Source organism: Equus przewalskii, chromosome 17, assembly GCF_037783145.1.
Source record: "Equus przewalskii isolate Varuska chromosome 17, EquPr2, whole genome shotgun sequence".
Taxonomy (NCBI): domain Eukaryota; kingdom Metazoa; phylum Chordata; class Mammalia; order Perissodactyla; family Equidae; genus Equus; species Equus przewalskii.
The window spans coordinates 19,670,355-19,685,373 of NC_091847.1; positions in this window are offsets into that span (position 1 = coordinate 19,670,355).

The window sequence follows — 15,019 nt, forward strand, 5'->3', positions numbered from 1 at the left end:
GGGCCCAGCACCACATTTCATTGAACGCCAGCTGAGTGCTGCCATCTCGTGGCTGGGTAAACTCTAAAGGCTACCAGCGACTTCGGAGCAAGCTTCTGAAAAGGAACCAGATGTTCAGAGTGCAGGTTCTCTTCTCACTCAGCCGATAAAATTGACCATGAATTCCTAACAACTGTACCAGCCCTGCTTCTCTATTTCCTGAATGAAGAAAGTAGCTGCTGTATTATTCAGGTAGAGTCCCGCCTGTTCTTTGAAAGAGAAAGGAATTCATTTTTGTTTTGGTTTTAGTTATTTTTGGATCAGCCCTTAGGCAATATTTTGAGCCAAGCTTTGAGAAGTTTGGAGAAAAGGCCTTAAAAATAGTTAAACTATCCAAGGCCAGAAAGAGAGGCTGAAAGTGGAGACAGGAGCCAATTACCTCTGGGGCAGGTGTCCTCCAGGTGTGACCCCTGCACCAGCAGCATCACAGCAGCAGCATCACAGCACCAGCAGGATCGGCAGCGTCAGGGAACTTGTTAACATGCACATTCTTGGCTGCCAGCCCAGACCTGCTGAATCAGAAACTCTGGGGTGGAGCCCAGAAATCTGTTTTTTCGGATGGTTCTGAGGCAGGCTCAAGTTAGACCACCCCTGTGGTGGGGAATTGAAGCCACTCTGGACAAACGTGAAGTAGATGACACTCAACGTCTGTTTGGCTCTCCATGATGCTCATTCCTCATTAGTTCCTTCTCTGTGTGTTATCTACTCAATAAACAGCAAATATTTATTGAGAGACTACTATGGGAAAGCCCTGTTTCAGGTGATGTGAATACAGTCATGTGTTGCTTAATGACAGGTATACGTTCTGAGAAATGCACTCAGGCATTTTGTTGTTGTACGAACATCATAGAGTGTACTTACACAAACCTAGATGGTATAGCCTACTACACACCTAGACCATATGGTACTACTCTTATGGGATCACCATTGTATAGACAGTCTGTCGTTGACTCAAACATCATTATGCGGTGTGTGACTAGACAGGGGTTGGTCTGAACAAGGGCCTAAGAATCTGCATTTCTTAACAATTTTCCAGGTGCTGATGCTGCTGGTCTGGGGACCAGATTTTGGTTTAGACATTAAGAGCAGCAAGCTCAGAAGCCTCTGTGGTTTTCAGGTGGAGAGCACAGTTCGGGCTTTCAGAGATCTGTGTGGCGGTGAGACCTGCTTCTTGATCCTTCCTGCCTCTTACTGCGGGCACTCAGGAGACATGTTTTATTTGAATTGAACTCTAGTCCATTATAAGGAGATTAAAATAACATGCTGTGATTTCACCACCCAAAGTTTAGGCAATTCAAAAGCCAGAGCAGACATGTCATTATTAAAGGGCGTTAGAGAAGATTGTCAATATTCTCAGAAATTTTGGCTGAACATGAAAAGACCTGCTTCGTGCTCCCCATCGTCTCACCCTGATCAATATTGCTTGCATGCAGCATATGCACCTCTTGTTTAATTTGCCGTTTATGAGTTTGGTCGGTCCAGTGGATCTGAACAATTCTAATGCAAAGAATAAATAAGCAGAATAGCAAATCAGACTAGATTTGCGGGCACAATTATACAGTAAGAAATCTCAGAGCTGGGAGCAGAGCTCTAATTGCAGATGAGAATATAAATGTCTGCTTGTATGTTACACGCGCTCTCTGCTATCTGCTGACTGTAAACAGTTCCTCTGACTGATCTTCTAGCCAGCATTGTCTGGGAAGGTAAGAGCTGGGTTTTGCTTTGCAAAATCTTAAGTCTTATAGAGACAGTGAGTGAGGCAGCTTAGTGTGGTGGCAAATACTCAAAGCTTTGGAGTCAGGCAAAGCTGGCCCCGAACTCCTTTATAACTTGTGAGAAGTTATGTGATCTCTTTAGATCCACACCTGCAGCCTTTGTGCTCTGGGCCTTCTCCCTCTTAAGTTTGCTCTGTGTTAGCATGAGAGTCCATGCGCCCTCAGTGAAGGGTACCCCCGGGGCTATAAAAGCTCAGTTACTCCCAGAACAGCAGAAGTGCTGTCCTAGAGCAGCAGCATCAGATGATCATGTTGGAGAACCAAACACAAGACTTTCCTACAGAATTGACAGAACTGGCCCCTGTGGATTTGGCCGAAATAAGATGTGCTGGAATTTTAAAGGGATGTCCCATCCCTGGGGTAGTTGTGTGTTAGTTACAGTCACTAGGTCTGTTGGATGCGTTCCTCCCGGAAAAATAGCTGAGTTCAAGTTTGATGGCAAAGCAATTGGGAGGAAGGAGGGAAGGCCTGGGAGGAGGCTGCCATGGAGGCATGGAGGGTCTAGGCTTTGATGTGGATGGGAGAGCAAGAAAGAAGGGGTGTCTGGAAAAGCAGGGAGAGTGGGTGTGGGACACTGGAGACTGAATTTGTGATGTTTCTGAAGAAAGACCCCTCTTAGTGAGTCCTACTGTGAAATAATTGAAGCATGGGTCAGTTCCCCTACAATGTGGCCCCGTTGCCTAGGAGGTTTATAACTGAAGGAGTGAGGATCTGGGAGAGGGAAAAATCATCTCAGTAGCATGTGATGAATAAGTAAGGGAAAGAGTTTAGGCCATGGGGTCAGATTTGGTCCTGAGTTAGAATCCAGATCTTCGACTTCAAGCTGAATGACTTTGGGCAGGTATGTAACTAACCTGTGACTCAAGTCTTACTGTAAAATGGGATTGATATTCTACTTATCTCACAGGGCTTAGGATTAACAGGGGTAGTGCAAGGAAGCTTTTAGCAGAATGCCTGGTGTATGGCAAGCAGTGAGTATTAACTAGTGTTGTGATAAAGAACTTTTCTCTTTAGATCCCCTTGCACGGGTTTTTAGCTGTGTGACCTTCAAGAAGTCACCTGTTCTCTCTGAGACTGAGTTGTTTCTGTTCTTTAAAACAGAGATAGCCCCAGGGACCTGCAGGTGGGGAACCGGGTCGGCCAGCTCTGCCGTATGGTTCTGGATGTGTATAGACAAAGCCATTCATTACGAAACTGAGTTGGAAGAAAGATGCTTGAATTGGTGTGCTTGGGGAGGCCTGGGAGGGGGTCTGAAGCTCATCAGGAGAAGTTTGTTTGGAAAGAAGTGCGGCTTCTGTTTTGACGGAGAGGAAACGGGGAGGGGATGTGGTGTAGCGCGCCAAAGGCAGAGTCGGCTGAGGAAACTTCGTGGTTGTATTTCTCAAACCGCCGGCGCAGGTCCAGATTCGCAGCCTGGGCTGCATTTGCACCTGTCACTTCTGTCCTCGCCTGACTTTGGGATAAGCTGCCGAGTCAGCTGGAGCAACTGGGGCCTGGAAAGCGTCGCTGCCTTTACGTAGATCTGCTTTCCAATGTTTGGTGGTTTTCATTTATTAATTCACTGCACATTTATTGAACACTTACTATATTCTATTTGTCGGGGATTCAGCAGTGAACAAAACACATAAGATCTTGCTCTCAAAGACCTTTCAGTCTTGTAGGGAATAAAGGCAATAGACAAACAGTAGCCTGCATAGGTGTATAATTAAGATTTTTGCTGTGAAGGAAAAGTTCAGAATATGCCATAGGGTAAAACCTAATTTAGATTGGGAGCTTGGCAGCAAGAAGAAACGAAATGAGAATGAGTTCAGATGAGAGAGGAAACGACTGAAATGGAGACAGACCTTTTTCTTTTTTAAACACAAACCTCCCTTTCACAAACAGGCATTGACCATGGGAAAAGCAATTCCCCTGCTTCCTGATACTATTGTCCTCTGAATGCACACTTTGTGCTCGTCTCCCCCCACTCATTTACCTCCCTTCTTCAGTTACTCCTGATTATATACATTTGAACTTTGGGCTCAGCTCTAGTCCCACTTGTAAAAAGCTTCCTGAACTCTTCTGCTCCCCAAGCTCTCTCTTCCTCTAGTCTTTTCTCCGGGTGTGTCTGGACTACTCTTTCCACCTTGATTCCATTGGTGATGTGGCATATTGTTCTGTTTCTCCTGTATGACACGTGTACGCTAGTCTGTGTGCAGTACATCTCTGCCAAGGTCTATGTCTCATCTCCCCAACGAGAATATCAACGAGGCTGTGGAGTGTTAGAGCTAAATGAGCCATGGCAGATCTTATCCTCCAAACTGCTCGCCCTGAATAAGTTAAAGCTGAAACCCGGGGAAGTTAAAGGACCCCACTTGGATGGGAAGCTAGGACTATCACCACATCTTATTATTTTATCTTTTGCATTTATCAGGATGCTTGTTCCAGAGGCAGAACTCAACACATATTTCACATTGATTGTTTATTTCTCTGGTTGGATCATACCTGTGCTGTCCCATGTCCTTGCTTTACTCACTCCAAGCAGTGGATGTAGCACGTGGCATCACTTAGCCCCTCTGGGCGACCTGATTACCTTACTTGTCAAATGGGCATGGTAATTCATTTGAACAGACATCTATTCAAAGCTTACTGTATGTCAAGAACTTGCAAAGCTTTGGTGATATAAAGCTGATAAGATACATCTCGTCCCTGCGTCAGGGAGCACACTCTGGTAGAAGATGGTAGAGGAGCAGTTACAATCCAGCAAAAATATCCATAATAAAGCCATGTGCAACATCGAAATACACAGCAGACCAAGGAATTTTGCTTGGGAGAATTGGAAACATTTATTAATACCTTCTCTACTCACCTCAGCTTTTTATTATGAGATACCAGTGAAATAATGCAATAAAAATGTGATGAAAAAATAGAAAGGACTGTGTCTGAACACACTAGCCAATGGATGATGTTGTGATTTGGGTGGATTTGGAGAGAGGTCAAAGACAAAAATGATGGCTGGGGAAAAAAGGGGAACAGTTACCTATTCTGATGAACCGGTAAATTTTACATGGAGAAAATTCAGGTCCATGGCTATAGACCAGCTGAGCTATAGTCACCCAGCTTGCAAACTGAACTTTTTGTTACAGGAATGACCAAACCTATTCATTCCCTTAAGGCAGCTGAAAGCTCTCTGTGATCAGAGGGTTGGTCACCATTATCTCCCCATTGGAACAAGATGGCTAGGAAGACCTGTGAGAGAAAAGCAGATAGGATATTGGTGGGAATTGAACCCTTGGGATGGGAAACCCATAGCAATGACTATCTCGTCAGAGCTTCTCTCTCCTTGTCTCCAGCATCCTGGAATCATGGAGATTTGAATAGAGTTTTGTTTTGAAGTAAGTAGCTTGCAAACATGAACAGCTGTCATAATGATAGCACAATGTTCACAGAATTATTCCTCAGGATTCACAACAGCGTGGGTCAAAGGACATTGCCCAAAGCAAAATAATTATGTGTGGTGAAAGTCTGACATCATCCCAGGAGGCATTCTTAAAAAAACAAAAAACCCTTAGTATTAATTTGTGTGACGCACTTGACAGTTGGTTCTGCCTAAACTCAGAAGGGATGTCCAGTCTGGAGCTGAGAGGGAGAGGAAAAAGTGACCACAGGGCACCCTCTGGTGGTGAGGCAGACCCACTGCAGTTCAAGGCCCAGGTCCCAGCCCTGTGGGAAGGAAACTTGAACATCTCAGGTTTTTAGCACTGCAGATGTGGAGGAACATCTTCTGTCTGTCGAGAGAAGGTTTGAGGATCTTCTTGCTGTTGCAATAAAACAGGCAAGCACTGTGGAGTGTTCCATAAATGGCTCATTATTGGAGTGAAAATGTCGCAAGAACAGCCCCACGGTAAATCACCGTGACAAACGGCTACCTAAAGCAGAACGAGGGCCCCTCTGTCTTATACAACCGTCTCTCCTTTCTTCTTTGCTTCCTCCACTTTGCCGACATTAACCAGCAAGGGGGACACTTTCTTTGAAGTCGAATCTGTATTATACGGCCCTGGAAACAGCAGTAATTGTGGTATCCCCAAAACATTACGGGCTCTCCTCTTTGTGGCAATGGGAGCCTCCAGGAAGTACAGATGGAAGGAGATAATTCAAATGGCCTGTTGTCTGTTCACCCTAGGAGGGGTGCTTCAATACTGATCAATACACAGATGTCGCATCGCTTTTGGCATAAGTCCCTTGAGTGACAAAGGGCCTGTGATCTCTGGCACCATGGCTGGAGCCATCCTCAGCTCAGTTTCATGGCAGTGCCACGTGATATGTTCACTGCAGCACCTTAAAAATGAGGGCAGGTCATGTAAACAGAGTAACTCAATGCTGCTGGGTTTTGTTTGTCTTTGGCTCAAGCTGACTGAGACACCCGAGGCCAGCTGGAGATGAGCAAAGTGGCAATTCAGCAGGACAGACTTTACCAGTCTGTGCCTGGGCATCCTTGGTTATCTGGACATCCTTGGTCATCTGGACTTCCTTGACCATCTGCTATTCCAAAGATCCAGTCCATATCAATTAGGGCTGATCATTTGTGTCATGACACAACAGCAAAGCCAGGTCCCAAAGCACAGTATCTGGCAACCCCCACTTTAAATAACTGGGGCAAACTTGCTATTCCTGTGGAAGTGCGAGACAATACATAAGGAGTGGATCACAGCTGGAATCTGTACGGCAAGGTTTTGCAGGCCTGTTCTTTGGCCACTAGATTATTTTTCACCTGGTAGTTCCCTCAAAACCATTCTTTGGTGATGGAAAGAATACACAGTGGTCAGTGGTGGATTTGCTCTCACACAACTTTGCTACCACCCACCCTGGATCCTCTGAATAGCCCTGGGTGAGGTAGGGTGGAGGACAGGGAGAAAGGGGAAAAAGCTATTCCTGATGGCAGAGTTTCCTACAGGGCAAACATACCCAGGCAGTCCCTGGGCCCCAGAGGACTCAGTGTCTGGCTCCACCTCACTTGAAGCAGAGCATATGGTGTACGTCTCCTCATAGACAGCCTGGAAGGATCTATTTCTAGCCAGTTTTGCTCAGGGCCAGTGACTATTTTTAGGCAGTGAAACTGGGGTGGACCTCATGGACAGATGGTGACCTCATGTTGGGAGAACACCCAAGAGGGAATCAATCGAACCAGCAATTTTTTCACTTTTTTTTTTTTTTTTTTTACAACCAGTCCAATCCAAATACTTTGAACATTTAGGTCATTTGCACAGTATACACTTTTAACCAAAACATGCAAACTCAATGTCTGTTGTTGTCACATCATTGCAAAACCATTTTTATAATCATTTAAATTTAAAATTTTTAATATTTGAATATTGAAGCAGCTCCTGCGCAATCAATACTGCAAATCACTACATCAGAACACGTGTTTATAGCTTAAAGACCTCCCAGAATCATCAGAGGGAAACATAAGGAAGTGACCTGTTTGGAATGTATTGGTCTCCGAGTGGATTTTCCCACTGTGCTTTTGAAGAACATTCCATCACCGTGAACAGTTCTTTCCCTAGAAATCCTCAGGAAGATCACTTCCTGGGGAAGCTCCTTGGTCAGTGCCCATGGCTGGGTGGGGCACATGGGTGGACTCTGTTGAGTGAGCTGGCCTGTGTTGTAATCGATTGTAGACATTTGATTATTTCCAGCATTAGACCACCAGCTAAAGTTGCTAGACAGCTCTAGATAATTGTCTCCTTTGACTCCCCATAAACATCTCCCTGTGGGTATATTACTCGTGTGAACAGCTCTGAATGCTGCTGTCCAGCAGAGCACCTGGTCCACACCCAGAGCAAGTCATGGGACTTACTCTCTGGGATACTGTGAAACTGTGGGGCTTGATCAGCAAGAAGAGCTATTATTTTGATGTCAAAATTTCAAGCTGACAGAGCACTCAAAATTACTCTTCTAGGTTCATAAGAGGCTAGGCCCAGACTGAGAGTCCAGGGATGTACATACAGGCGATCCCACCCTGTCTCATCTAAGAAAGCCCAGAGTTTCAGCTCTGAGGGGCAAATCTCAGCTTTGTAACATACTCAGCTGGGCACTGACCAAACAGTTGCTCTTACTTGGGACATTTCACAGATTCAGTCAACAAATAATTATTGAACACCTACTATGTGTCAGGAAATGGGGATATGAGAGTGAACAATAATTTAAATTTATCTTCCCATATTTTGTTTTAAATGTTTATTAAAGTAATAATACAGGAGAGCGTGCGATGGCAAGGAGCGGTCTTTTGCCTGATCGTGACCCCTCCTCAGCCCCTGCTTTGATCTATTTATGATTTAATTATTCTGGTGGTTATTTCCTCATAATATGCTATACCTCTATATTTCTTGATTTATGAATGTTAGGTAGTATTTTTTAACTTCCACTGTGTAAAATGAAGGTTTAGCTCATTTATACCATGCCCGCCTACTCTCTTCTTCCTCCTTCCTCTCAATATTTGAAAATCATTATTATCAAATTATTATTATGATTACTATTATTATTATTATATGCTTCCTTCTCACCTCAAACCAAGGGAGAAGGGCCTTTAAGATCACTACTCAGAAGAAGTGGAAGTCTCTGTCAGAAAGAGAGACTGGCAAATGTTTTCTCCTTTAGGTACCGAATTTCACTGAGTGTCTTTTTTGTAAATGTTCCTTGTGGCCACTCTCTGAGGTCCTGGATTCTAGATCTATGGCTCTCACTTCACCTTTCTTGTGTAAGCTAATGACTGATTTAGACCCCTTGCCTAACGATGTACACGTTGACTTAATTTCTTGCTGATAATATGGAACCACAGCTTCCCCTAACTTACATTGTATTCACTGAAAACCTTTTCTTCGTAAGTTTAGATAGATTGTGCCAGGTTTTTGGAGACAGAGGGCACGGACTTCACCTCAACGCCAAGAACTTAAACTCTCAAACTTTTCTCCAAACAAAATGGTTTCCTTTCTGCCTCTTTCACTCCCTCGTGCTTACTAAGCCGTGCTTTCCAGTCACCCACCTGTTGACTCTTCTCCCAGTCCAAGGATGGCCAAGAGATTTTATCTCTGGTGCCAGTTTGATCAGTAGCTAGTAGTGGATGCCATGATGCTGTGAAGAATTGGATTTCCTTAGGGGACACAATGGTTGATTCTCCAACATCCATTCCAGCCCACATGGATGAGTCTAAGGCAACCAGGATCATCTCCTTCCCTGAGCCAGTGAATGATTTAGAAAAAGGCAAATGACCCAACTCTGAACACTGAGACATGAGATGAAGGCTTCTCGGGGTTTCTGGGAAAGGTAACTTTTCTCCTGTAAGTCAGGAAAGATGATCTCCCTGTAGCCCCTGGACCTTGTCATCCTGGATATGATTTCTGCTGCAGATATCCCAGGAGGAACATAAAGCCAACTTTGAGGATGACAGAAGAGACAGATGGAAAGAAACTGGATCCTTGACAACTTCACTGAGCCACTGAATCAACTAACCCTAAAGGGACCCTCTGGCCCTCTAGATTTCCTGTTATGTGACATAATGAATTTCTATATTGTTTAAGCCAGTTGGAATCAAAGTTTCTCAACTTAAACTAACTGACATGATTTCTGAAGTCATTTCTGGAATCAGTGTAAGGAGCTGTGATTGATAAGCTATGTCTGTCAAAGATGGAGGTGTAGACATTTGCCAGCCTGTGCCCTTTAGCTCCTCCCTTGCCTCTTGTATAGGGTTTCTCTATTGCATTTGTGTTGCTTTCACTACTGCCCAGAATGGTATCTGTACGGTGCACACAGTGATTATTGCATGGAATGAGTCCCTTGCTTTTATGTCTCATTCTATGCTTTACTTCCTGAACTGCCCAACCTGATCGGCACCTCACTTACTCTTCTGTTCCTTTTGACTCCTCTGGGTACTGACTTTTGCTTGTTTCATTCTTATGACTGTCTCTCTTCCCTAACTTAGAGATTTAAAAATGCATCTGGGAGATTGGACAGGAACACAGGACACTGCAGCCTACTGGAAGCACCAGATGGATGGTGCTGACAAGATCACATGCTAGGCTGATCTGGTGCTGCATGTACGACCTCATCACTTGCCAGGGCTGAGCTGGCTGATCTGAGGGGCGAGGCTGGTGTCCCCTTCCGTCTGGCCCTCATTAACATGGGGGCAGCCCTCTAGGAGCTGTATGCTTGGTCAAAGAGGGTGCTCTTCCCGGGAAGGAAGAGCTGTCCTTTGGTCAAGGGTACACAGATGCTGTACTGATGACCCAAAGAAAAACAGCTGTTGAGCTCCTCCGCCAACATTGTACTATGAGCCTGCCTTAATTTCTGGAGTCCTCAATGCATTTTCTAGATCTATAAACAGGAATGATAAGAGGTTGAATGGGAACAATGGGGCTGCCATTTCTCAGCTCTCTTATTTTTTATTTAACTTGGAAAGAAGTTGCAGGGGCTTAACCCATATTGCTTGTAATTCAACTGAGAATAAAAATGGACAGTGCACCTAGGTGTGGCTTGTGGAAGAGTTCATGGTGCCCCTCAGCAATAGACTCACACTTTTTCCTGTTTGCTAATTGATGAAAAAATATGTATGTATTGCAAAGATCATTTATTGATCGAGAGGAGAGTAAAAGGATTGCTTCTCTAATTAAAACCGATTGGAACTGTGAAAGTTTAATTAATTGGATGCATGTCACTTCATTTCCATGTTGTGTTGTGCACAGCGCTCTGTTTTCATAATTAACGTGTTGTGTCGGGGTGGCGGGTGTCTCTCTAATTAACAGTCTGAGGGAAAGTGATGTATGGGCCTGCTGAGCAGGCAGAGTGGGTGGAAAGAGAAGTCCCAGCCAGAATCCAGTTTCTGTTCCCTGTGGCCTGTTTCTTGCCATTTTATCATTCTTTGTTCAGTAAATGAGGTTTTGATGGATCTTCCTAGAGACTGCTATTTGTTTCTTTCCCAGATGTTTCTCCATCAGATGACAGAGAGGCTGGATGACACTTCCAGCAACTGCGGGGTGAAGACTCTCATGAGGTGGGGCAAGTCACTTCGACTACTCTCTCCTCTGAACACCCCAACATTCACTGCATTCACTCCTCGCTGGGCAACCAACGCTTGCCCTCTAAGCCAAGACAAACTTTACCTAGTGTCCAGTCTGTGCAATGTATGTGATGGGTGGGTGGCTTTGAGCTTGGACTGCAGCTTCTTTCTAGACATGTGGTCTTGGGGAAATTACCTAAGTTCTCTGTGCCTCAGTTTATAAAATGGGAATACCTGGTAAAGTTCTTATGAGGATTAAATGAAATAGTGCAAATGGTATCCTTAGCACACAATATTATCAGCCTAGATTTATTGAAAAATCCTCTCCCTTTCCTATAAAGTTTTTTTTTTTTTAAATCTTTATTTGAATGGTCCTACTGTAGATTGTAACTCCTATCTGACCTTACCTCTGTGTCCTCCTCCTCAAATCCATACTCTGCTTTGGAAACAGAAATCTTTTTTCTAAAATGAAAAGTTGATCATATGAATGCTTTGATGAGATCCTTCAAGGCCCCCTCTTGCCCAGATGATGTTTCAACTCTGCAGTATAGGAATTCTAAGCCCTGCACAAGCTGGCCCCCATTTACTTGGCCCGCCCCACCACCTACGGCTCTTCTTTCCCTCAGCCCTCCTGCCGCTGCATGCCCACGTGACCCCCAAATCTCTCCCACACCTGAGCATAACATGCTGTGCTCCTCTTCTGCTCAGAAGGGTCCTTTTCTCAGAAAAGCAAAAATCCTGCTAGTTTTTTCACAGTCAGCTCAACTGTCTCCTTTTTGGTGAAGTCATCTGTCCTCACACAGCACTAGTTTTTGTTTGGAGTCTCTGTTCCTGACTGACTAAACAGGAGGTTCCTATGGGCAGGGGCTGTGTCTTGGTCATCTTTGTGTCATAGTGCCTGGCAAGAGGGTAGCATGAAGCAGCCTTTTAATAAAAGATTGTTGAATGGTGGATAGAAAGAGCAAAAGTTTTCTTCATGTGGAATTACTATTTAATATCTATCTTCCCACAAGACTGTTGGCTCCGTTTGGGCAGGGGACATTTCTGTTTTGTTCTTTGTTTCTTGTTGCCTGGCACATGACAGTTGTTCAATAAGTCAATAAAATTGGCATACCACTGGTCTATATACCACATACATTTGTTGCAAGGGCAAATTGATGATGAATATAAAAGTTCTTAAAGTATAAAAATGATTGGAAAATACAGCAAGATTATTTATAATAGGACAATAGTTTCTGTTGATGTTATTACCATGATACTTTTTATTCTTACTGGAAGGTGTGCTCTTTCCTTTCTACTCATTTCAAGAGTAGATTTCCTGAGTAGCAGTAGCTTCTGGGTCCTTCTGCATGTTGTCATCACAACTAGGGGTGGCATTTTGCATAGACCCCGAGGCTGCCCTCATAACCCTTGGAGAGGAATCCTGAAGGCTTTGCTCAATGATAACTGCAACTGAGCTCCTTGCAAGTCTCATCCTATCCCTTTTAAAAAATCCTATTTTAAAAAACAAGAGGAAACCCTCTTGTTTTCCTAATACGCTATTCTCCTCTCTCAGTGACACATAGAATAAATAATGCCTTCTGGTAATTTTAGAAAATCATTTTATTTCCAGGCACTTGGCATAGAGTCTAATCAATATTTATACTTATTCAAAAAGTTTCCTTTTTTTTTTTTCATTGAGAGGTTTTCTATTTTTCTTCTTATGGATATTTGACCTTGTATCAAATAATAAGTCTTTCCTCTAGTGTAAAATCCAAAAGAATCCAAAACCCAGCCATGAGGATTGTCGCCATGCCCCCTCTCAATAATTAGGGAGTGCTTACAGGAAATCAGACTCCATCCCATGTGTCATTTTTGTTAACTCATCATATTTGAATACTGTTCAGAAAATTGGATTATAGACTCAGTCTGCCATTTACAGCACTGGGAGGTGGATATTATAAAGACCTAAGGTAATTAAAAATAACTTTGAATTGACATGACTAACCTGTTTCAGAGGCCCTCTTCCTCCACACCAAAATTAAAAATTAATTAATTAATATTGATTAAAAAAATTCAGGCCTTGAACTATTTCTCCAGGTATATCTTGAACCTGATAGACAAGCAAGCAATGCTGGCTGTGGGGAGTTTAGCAGGGGTGTGAAGTGTGGGGTGAAGGCCCTGTGGGCCCGAGGGTCCGGGTTCTAGGCTGGCTGTGTGACAGGGGGAAGTCACTCAAGTTTTCTGGGCCTCAGTTTCCTGGTCAGTTGAATGAAGAGGTTGGCTCTGTGATTCTGGGTGAGTTTGCAGGCAGCTAGCCCACAAGAATAGTGATTTCATTCCTACCTCGTGCCAGCACTGTGCCAGGTGTTGGGGACATAGCCAGGAAGGAGACTCGCTGCCCAAGGTGCCGATGCAAGACATGGGTGTGCTTGGTCCTCAGTCCCAAAGCACAGTCTGTGTGCCTGTATGACTGGCTTGGGCCGAAGTCATCTTTTCCTGTGAAACTTTGGGCTCGTGCATGTGTTGAGGCTGGGTCACCAGTTCAGGCTCCTGTTACACACGGCATCGGTTTCCCTTTGGCTGGTTCCCTTTCCTGCTGACTGACTTCACCCCAGTGCAGAATATAGCAGAACTTCTAAAAACATTACTCAGAAGAGGAAGCGGGCAGAGCGTTGCTCTCTCTCCTCCCTGAGGCTCCTTGACCCTGCTCCTCTGCCAGGAAGGTGTTGGGTTCCCAGGGCCTCCATGGGGAGGAAATTGAAGCCAGTTCCACAAAAGGCCCTCGCAGGGCAATGGATGCCTCCTCCTTTAAGCTGTGGAACGAAGGAGACCCTTCTAGTGTTCAAGGAAGAGCCAAAGGCAATCTGCTTGAGGTTATGTGCTACGCCTGCTCAGAAAGTGGAGGCAGCTCTCCTTACTAAAAAGTTCCCCTTTGCCTCATCAGGCAAAAAGAATAGCAGTTAGGAAGAGCTCAGGACACACTGGAGGAGCAGAAAGAAGGCCAGGCAAGGGGCGTCAGGGGCTGGATGGTGCAGACCTGGGGGACCATGTTCACACACCACCTGTTATCCCAAGACAGTGGGTCTCAAACTCTAGCAAGTGCCAGAATCAATCACCTGTAGGGCCAGGTCAAACACAAATCTGTTGTCCTTGGTTCTGTAGGTCTGGCTGCAGCCTGAGAATGTGCTTTTCTCACAAGTTTCCAGGTGATGCTGATTCTGCTTTTTTTTTCTTTTTTTGAGGAAGATTAGCCCTGAGCTAACTGCTCCCAATCCTCCTCTTTTTGCTGAGGAAGACTGGCCCTGAGCTAACATCCGTGCCCATCTTCCTCTACTTTATATGTGGGACGCCTGCCACAGCATGGCGTGTCAAGTGGTGCCATGTCCACACCCAGGATCCGAATCGGTGGACCCTGGGCTGCCAAAGTAGAACGTGTGAGCTTCACTGCTGCGCCACCAGGCTGGCCCCTGATTCTGCTTTTGAAACTTGTGCTAAGGGTGAGGAGGGGGGAGGTGTGGCTTGAAGGGAGTGTGATCTTAATGAGTGTGATATTGGCTCAACCAACCTCTTCCTTGGAATATTAAGAAGCGGAGACAAAAGCCCTGGATGTATGGAGCACAGTAGAAAGCTTTAGAGCAATAAGACTTTAGAATGGTGTTTCTCAAGTGTAGTTCACAAACCATCTTCATCAGAACCACCTAGGACCCTGCTGCTCAAAATGTGGTTCCCAGACCGGCAGCATGGGTGCCGTCTGGGTATTGCTTAGCAATGCAGAATCTCAGGCCCAGCCCAGACCTACTTTTAAATAAGATCCTGATGATTTATAGGCACGTTATAGGTTGAGAAGCATCGCTCTGGGGATTTCTCAGATGTGCCTCTGGGGAGGGGGGCATCTTTGGGGGCGGGATTGGGGAGGTGGGATATGCCATTATCGTAATCCAGAATTGTTGCACACCAGCTCAACCTAGGTGTTGGGGTGGGTGTGGCCATGGGTGGGGACTTTGCTAGGGGCAATGGCTCAAGCCTTCATAGAGTGTACTTCTGCAAACAAAGCCTACAGGAAGATAGGGTGGTTTCAATGTGTACTGAATTTTTATAGTGTCTTTTTCAAGATCAATATGCAGTATACTTCTTTAGCTTATGTATGGCAGAGAAAGCATGGAAATTTGGGATTAGATCATGGCTAAAAGGG